The 8,522-nt window shown below is 36.9% G+C and overlaps 1 pseudogene across 1 annotated transcript; it reads right to left on the bottom strand.

Annotated features, from left to right (window-relative positions):
• Positions 1–3,399: 3,399 nt before the first annotated feature.
• Positions 3,400–6,739, bottom strand: LOC111345372 (transmembrane 9 superfamily member 1 pseudogene; annotated as a pseudogene). The gene is made up of 3 exons (XR_015996834.1): positions 6,665–6,739; positions 4,236–4,483; positions 3,400–3,601 (listed from the first exon to the last, which is right to left on the bottom strand). The product of XR_015996834.1 is annotated as a transmembrane 9 superfamily member 1 pseudogene (transcript).
• Positions 6,740–8,522: the final 1,783 nt, after the last annotated feature.

Genomic DNA, 8,522 nt, shown 5'->3' with positions numbered 1-8,522 from the left:
GGAATGCTATTTTCCGACTGACACAACATGTGTTTACTGCCGTCAAGAACCACCAACATTGCGATGCCAATATGGTGGCCCCTAGCAGTGCTTCTGCCTTGAATGTACTAATATTTTACACAGTGCGAGGAACCATTCTCATGTTTTGGAAAAATGGAAAGTGAGTTTCGAAATGTAATATAAGTGGATTGAGTTTCCTGGTTCTCTACTCTGCTCCGATAGGTTTTTCTCCGGGTTCTTCAGTAGCCGGAGTAGTGGCGCTACGCGCCTCGTTGGCTATAATCATCTCATATCCAACTAGCGCGAGTGGAATAATTGTTTTATTAAAAAAAAATGCCTCCAAGAGATTAGACAAATCTTCTCGACTTTATTTTGTAAAAAGAAACCAGATGTTACAATGTACAGATATTAGATTATGGCATATTGGCTCGTATAGCATAATGGCCAAGCCAATAACAATTCTTGAATGGCATTATCCAATCATCCAGTTTTTAATAAAAAGCTATACTCTGAATGTGACAAAAAAAAATTGGAAGTGAAATTGAATAGTCAATACCCTGTTATTGACACGGAGCTTAAAACCATTACAACTTTTTGGATTCCAGCACACATCTCTTCGTTAGTATTTATTAGTTAATTATCTGGGAGTGTGTACTCTCAAATATTGGCTATGATATCCAATATATGGGATTACACACTCCCAGAGAATTAACTAATAAGTATTAATGAAGAGGTGTGTGCTGGAATCCGAAAAGTTGTAATCACGAAACGTGCATAGAATCACACAAATGCATGCATACAATAATCATTGCAATCTTACTGTATTTTTGGTTGAATAATGCTGTTATGTCTTTATATGTAACATCTTTGTTGTCTGCACCTGTAAATAAACATATTTCAGATGTTACTGACTATTCAGAGGGGGTATTCCAACTGGTTTAGGGAATATGGGTGTTCTACAGAATCCCGATACCATTACCCTTGTGACAAATAAAAAGATTTTTTAATAAGAACCTATCAGCTCAGGAAAAGTTTAATTCTTGGGTGGGGGTCACTATCATTGAGGATAGTTGGTTATTTAGCATTGTAATGGTATATGAATACCCTGAATTACTTGACAGGAAGTGTAGACAAAGTTGGAAATGGAGTTCAAAAGCATATCCTATTTATGACACAAAGCTTAAGCTTGAAAAACCATACCCTGTTCAGCAGATCATTCCCATATTCCGGAAGTCAGTATATGGGACAACCCCCGGCATCTTACACTTTACTCATGAAACTTTATTACATGTGACCTACATGGAGGTGTTAGATTTGGCATAACTCAAACAATAGTGCAGAAATACACTGCGAAAAATTAGTGAAAAGCTTACCACAAAAATGGCTTTTGAATTTAAACATCAACTCAGGATCCCTTAACAAAAAGCCTTGAACTGCAGGGGATCCAAAACCAAACAACTGTCAATTAGGATCTTTTTGTAGTACCGCAGTGCAACAGACATATCCATCAAGAATGTTTACCTATAAGAGACAGTTCAACAGCTTCAAATGAACGGGCCAATATATTTTCAGCATTATGAAATAATGATGGAGTTAACAAGAAGCTTATTTAAGCTGACAGGAAAGAATTTAACAACTCAAGGATTACGGATTTAATTTTGCGACTACTTTTATTCTTTTTCCTTCTTTCTTCCTCTTCTCCAGCTAATTATCCTTCAAACTTTTTTTTTTACCATATTCATATGGATTTTTTTTATCTTTGTTAGTTTTTTATGCACAATTTATATGCTCAATTACTTACAGGATCTATTGATGTGGGGATTTGAAGGTTTATCTTTTCACATTTGCCCCGACACGTGTTGTTGAAGTATTTTGAGAACTGATTGAAATAAATCAACGGAATCAATGTGAATTGATTTTCAATTCCTCCTCAAACATCGAGGAATTGAAAATCAATATAATATGACTCACCAGCTTAATTATTTGATCTCATATCTTTTGGACGGTTCTTTCAATATCTTCGGGATTCAACTCGCCCGCTATATTCTGCGAACTCTTATATATATTATTTTTCTTCTTCAGTGAATTTCGCCCACTCTTTGGCAACAAACAAATTTCTTTCTACCATAGAAAGGTTTCGACACTTATCTAGAATTTAAATACAAAGTGTGCATGAGGGTTTAGTTTAATTACTCTTTCGTTTAGCTCTAAACTGTTATCCAATTACTAGAGAACGACAAAAACCCTACTCGATCAAGTTATATGTGGCGTAGAAGAATATTTCATAAACTTTTACCTTTGTTGAACAGCTCCTTACAAAAGTTATTGTATGACGTGGGGAGCTCGTATGTAGGGGATGCTTTTTACGCTTTTTGCTGACGGTGCGGTATCTTGATCACTTGAAGTCGAACTTGCCGCTGCTTTTCTCTTCTTTCGTTCGCTTCTAATCCAATTCTAAGTATTCAATAACAAATAAAGAACTAATAGTAAATCGAATTGGTTTTTATTGAATTCAAAAGTGTATAACTAATTTATTTAATACTAAAAGCGCATGGAAGATTTCACTACGGTGCGTAACATTCGCGGCAACCACCAGTAAAAGGGTCCGAAACACACGCCTTACCAGCGAGATCACAGAAAAGGATCTGAGCAACATTTCATATTTACGCTACTATCTAATATTAATATATATGGAGTCTATAAATGCACTTTAATCAACGCAGGTCTTACCTTTACAGCATCCTTAGCCAGTTTAGCCTCTGCACTGGCCTGTTCAATGAGATCGTTGTGGGCTTGACCCTTTCGAGTGATGCCTTGGTCAAAATACCGAGACAAAATGGATCTTTGCACATCAGTTAACAGATTTATTTTCCTTGATGAAGCCATGATAAAACAATTGGAATGATACTTTAGTCACGATTGACTATAGTCACCATTAACTAGGATCTAGATTAACTATGGTCACGATCAAATGCTGGACAAAGGATATGCGATCTCCTGAGGACGATCAGCTCTTGTTGACATGGTAACAGTACCACCGAAATGACAACTGGGAATGTTTCACATCGAGAATGCTAAAAATGTATTTTGAATTGGGCTGAGCCCAGCAAGGACAATTTCTTTCTCCCGGCTGAGCCTATTTCCTCCGAGTGAACCGGGTGGGTACAGCCAGGGGAGAGTTTTCTCCCAGACTATTGGAGCCAAAAGGTTAATCTACACCTCACAACGTTGAATAGCTGTAAGAGAAGTGCTGCATGCTTCAAAGATTAAGAATGACCTATTAACACTTTGGTGCACTTATCCAATAAAGTTAAGATAAATTATACTTATATTTCAAACAACTTGTGTATTGGGCAGTGTAAAAATTTTCCCAACTCTCCATCCTTGGTTTGATCTAAGTTAGTCCATTTTCAGGTTGACATAAATGTATCCTATAAGCTTTAAGGAGGCATAGAAAGCCACTGTGCTGAGCATCAGGAAGAACACATAGCATGTCAGCAGTGTATATCCGAGAAACTGTACTGACTGAAGCATTCCAGACGTGTTGGATCCCTTGTCATAGTAAAACATAGCATAACCATACACAAAAATAGATGTGGACCTGAAACAGACAAATAAAGGAAGCTAAATAATAGTCTGATTCATGGAGACATTTTAAATTAATAACTGAAAAAAAAAACACATAACAAAATGTTTACTACTAAACATAAAATAAAAACACTTGAAATTAAATACATGTATCTGTTGATACGTTTCAGAGCAACACAAGTCACCAATATACACATAGAACTTATATGGGTTGTTTTTAAAGAATTCTTGAAAAAATAGAGTGTGGAATCTGATAGTTTCTATGCCTGCTATATCTTGTGCCCCTAAATGTTTTCATTCACATACTAACCGCTGAGACTTATGCTTCCCAAACCCTTTTCCCTTTATTTTAATCTCTGTAAGCAGTGCATGTCATGTTAAACATAAAAACCTCTGAGTACATGTAGTCTTACTAGGGATAATGGGTGGATGTTGGTGTGGATGTGGTGTGCGTGTGTGGGTGTGATCGTGTGGGTGCGCGCGTGTGCCTTTCCGTGTGCATGTGCGTGTGTGGGAAAGGAGTGGCATAGCTTGTTATTATACCTTTCACTGTGTTTTAGCTCTGAGCTATTGGTAAAAAGTACTACTAACAGTACATGTACCTGCAAAAGTGTTTATAAATTATACAACATTAAAATCATCCTCACCCTCCACACATAAGTGAACGCCACCACCAGCGGTAGTCTTCACTAGAAAGCTGAAAGTATGTCAGAGCAATGGAGATACAAGCTGTGACGTTCAGAAGGATAACAAAGACTATGAAAAGGATTCCATATAAGGTGTACTGTTCACGTCCCCACAGTGTGGCAAAAATGTAGTACAGCTCCACAGGGATTGCATTGCAAAGCAAGATTCCAAAATAATGATGTAATTCACGATGAATCAGTGATGGTCCCTCTCACCAGTGTGGGATATGAGGGAATTACCTGCCTTTCATGGGCATGTAGCTTGTTCAATGTGTGCATGCAGTAGAGAATTTGCTTGCATCCAATATTTATCTCACAGATACTTGGTTTTTGATTTTTATTTGTTATTCACACATTCAAATGCATTAAATGTGATTTTTCTTTTACTTGACTTTTTTTTATCATTAAATTCCTGTTACTAAGAGAAATTCTTGTGAAAATTCTGAAGAACCTAAAGCTAAAGTAAACATAGAAGTGATACTGTATGTTACAAGGTACACTGACTTTTTTTGCCCAATCAAATCCAGCTGCTCTTAGAATATTGTCAATTCTTTCTAGAAGACAATTGTGCTCATTGGTCTTTAGGCCAAAACCAGCACAGATTCAAGGGTACATCATTTTGAATATATCATTGTTTTACTACTAACAGAACCTTATTGTACATAAATATTTGTGAACCAGCAAGAAAATATACAAGCCTAAATGGCAGAAAACCTCCTACAACCATGCTCACCAAGGTGCTACGATACCTTAAAGATATGACATAACATCAGAGGTCAGATAATATATCTTGTCAAAAACACTACTACCTGAGTGTATAATCCATATCTATGAAGGGAGCAAAAATCAAAACAAATGTAAAAGAGGATTACACAAAGTACGGATGAAATATCACTATTTTTTGTTGAATACTAAAGGTAAACTGAGGTCTTACAAAATGCTGCACCAGAAAAATAATTGAAGCAAAGTTACTGTGAGCTCCCAAAAATTGAAAAGAAATTTACAAAAATTGTTAGACAAAGAAAACTGATGTGAAAACTGTAAGAAAGAGCAGATATGGGTAAGCATGATGGTACCAGCTCTTGATGATTGCACTTTGGTTGACATTCATAATTAGGGATTATCAAACTAACGGAAATGATCTTATTAGAATACTCAAAAGTATTAAGAATAACTGATTGTTACCATGGTATGGGAGGAATCTTTCTGGAAATGTTCTTAGTTCTGCGTGGGGCATTAAAGCTTCCACCCCAGTTCTTGCCAAATATTCCACCCAGGATGGTTAATGGAAACCCAACTTTAAGAAAAGCAAATCAAACATGGAACATTTCTATACATGTAATTATCATATTACGTATTGGGTAATAATGTCAAAGTATTGCTTACTGATGCATTTTTTTTTTTCAAGTTTACTCTTTTTCCATAAAAGTATGATTATCAAAGGGATAGGCTGTCATCTGACCTGGCAGTCAGTTGAACCGTTTTGATTGGGAAAAGTATTATCTAAGTTATTGACTGTCAATTCATTGTTGGAAAGGTGCCCTGTGAGACACTGATCAAATGAGTCACAATCACAATTTCCACTGGAAACAATTCTAAACAGCAAGCACAGTTTGAAATATTTGACGGCAGTTTTGTCAGCCTACTCAGGAACAGTGACTGTATTTCTGCTTATACTTCACTGTAATTAATAACTTTGCTTTCACACAGCTGGTGAATCTGAGTTGCAGGTAGCAAGTGAAGAGATCCTGGTTTAGGCATTTTGTAAGTTCTTGAAGCATCTTTTTTTAACTTGGGAATCGCTGGATAAATTCTATTAGAAAAATGGTTAAGGACTAATATATTTTTTAACGCTTAAATAGAGACAATATTGAACAGTTGAGTACTAAAGTAACTTTTCTCTAAATACATCATTTCTGATGCTAAAGAAATGGATAAAGTGCTTGACACTGACACGGATGTCGCAGAGGAAGGTAACATTCCTTATAAATGAGCCAATATAAGCTAAAATGGTCCACACGATTCTTCATAAGGTGACCTATAATCACTCCACCTTGTTGTTTGGAGAAGACTTGAAGTAGTCGGTCGAAACGTCGCGATTCACCTCGGAAGTGACCAGGTCAGTTGAGAGATAAAGTATAACACTTGAGTATTCTTATACTTCATTGTTATGAAGGGTCAAAACCTGACATATAATGTGGAACTGTCTCGCTTTTTGTAACAATTTTTTGGCGATACAGATATTTGCTCAAATACAGAATAAAAATAGTGACTATAATCAATGTTGTTTACCTCAGTTTTCAAAATATTTCCATACAAACCAGCTAGAACTATGGTAGCAGTAATCAGTTTATAACCTTTATGCCTTTCTCTCTCTTCCGAAAACAAACCTGAGCTCTGTTTACTGGGCACCAAAAAATAGCAAACTTAAGTTGGAGCAATACGGCTATGGACAATAGATCCATTGCCGCTTTTATTGAAACAAACAGAACAAGAATGAATTCCCTTAAGGTGTTGGCCCAGTAAAGGTACGGGCGAAGAAAAACGCGCGAACACTAAATATACAACAAGAGAAAGTGGGTGGATCAGAGGGAGGAGGAGGGAGTAAAAAAACAGCTTCTCACTCCGAGTAATCAAGGCGAATGGTGATCCCATGGCTAGGGAGTTAATGTGACTTGTAAAAACCCTCAGAGGGGGTCAAGCGTAATGGCCATTGACCCCTGAAGACTTCTATACAAAGGTGATACTGCCATCAGTCACATGCGGTTTGATAGTGTGGGGATCGTGCAGCAAAACGCATTTAAACAACATGGAGAAACTCCATGCAAGGACTGGGAGAGTTGTTTACGGATTGCCATGGGATACAAGCGCTGAAGATGTATTAACGCGAACTGGATGGGACAATCTGGAAACAATGTATAAAGTGCGACTAACAGAGTTTGTCTTCAAATGTGCGAAGGGTTTTACCGTTACAGAATTCGAAAAACTTTTTACACAAAGGAAATCAGGCCGCAGAAGAAAAGATGACATTATTCTTCCCATACCTGAAGCAAACTTTATCAGGAACTCCATTAGTTATAGAGGAGCAATTGCATGGAATAGTTTAGCGAACAAGGAAACAACGGCTAAAACCTTGAAAGATATTAAACGCTGTCTTCGGAAATTTGACACAGATAAAGTAAATTTTGAACCGATTTTAGCCATAACTAAAAACAGAGATACCGTCTACAAATATTTCTGATAGGTCTTAGCTTTTAAGTCTTAATTCTAAATTGTACATATGTTTCAGTATTTTATTTTTTCGTAGCTATTGTTTGCACGACCCCACCAGCAATGCTGATTTTACTTATCGTGCTAAAATAAAGTTTTCACTCACTCACTCTCTCATCCAGTCCCCCTCGATTGTCAAATAAACTCGGGTCAAAGAGAGAAGGCATGAAAATTCTATTTGCGAGCAAATATTTTGTCTTGAAACCATAGATTCAGATTCTAGTAATTAATTTGTATTTCTATCACTTTTCAATTTCATCCAGGGGTAAAAGAAATGTGTGATACCTGGCCAGGCGGTGTGCGCACTCCGATTGCAAAGCATTTTGGTAGCGTTATTTACAATATGGCGGTGAAAGCGGTAGAAATGGGTAGAGTTTGACTGAATATTCCGTAAAAGCTAGGTCGTTTCTTTTTCCTTTCACTATAGGTAAATATAATTTGATATATTCTGAACGTTTAGAAGTATTTTTCGTGCGTATTTGTCACGTATTATATCGTTCTCAAGGACAAACGCAAGCACTATATTTTAGCATGTAATTTGAGACCGGTTTTCGAGCTGGTCAAATTCGTTGTACGTCGTAGTTTGAAGCCCTTAAAAGATTTTTATGGCCACTTTGATCCTTCCTCAACAGCTCTGACCAAACGCGCTCAAACGCGCCCCTACGATACAAATGTTTTTAACACTTTAAGTGACAGTGTTTGAGACCCTTTTGTGGAGCGAAAAGGCCCATTGTTTTGTTTAGTGTGTTGCGTTACATAGCGTTACAACTGCAAGGGCATTTATCAATCGCGTTATAAATCTACGTTCCTATAAGAAGGTAACCTAAATAAACGCGAGTGTTGTGTGGTAAATCTTCTATCTTGATCATTGAATGAAGGACAGTTTAATTAGAGCAATGAAAAGAATCACTTGATCAATGAAAACCTCTATCTTGCGTGAAGATATCAATATCGAGATCCCCTCACGGGCATCGTAGG

Source organism: Stylophora pistillata, chromosome 2, assembly GCF_964205215.1.
Source record: "Stylophora pistillata chromosome 2, jaStyPist1.2, whole genome shotgun sequence".
NCBI lineage: Eukaryota > Metazoa > Cnidaria > Anthozoa > Scleractinia > Pocilloporidae > Stylophora > Stylophora pistillata.
This window is presented reverse-complemented; position numbering and strand designations above follow the sequence as displayed.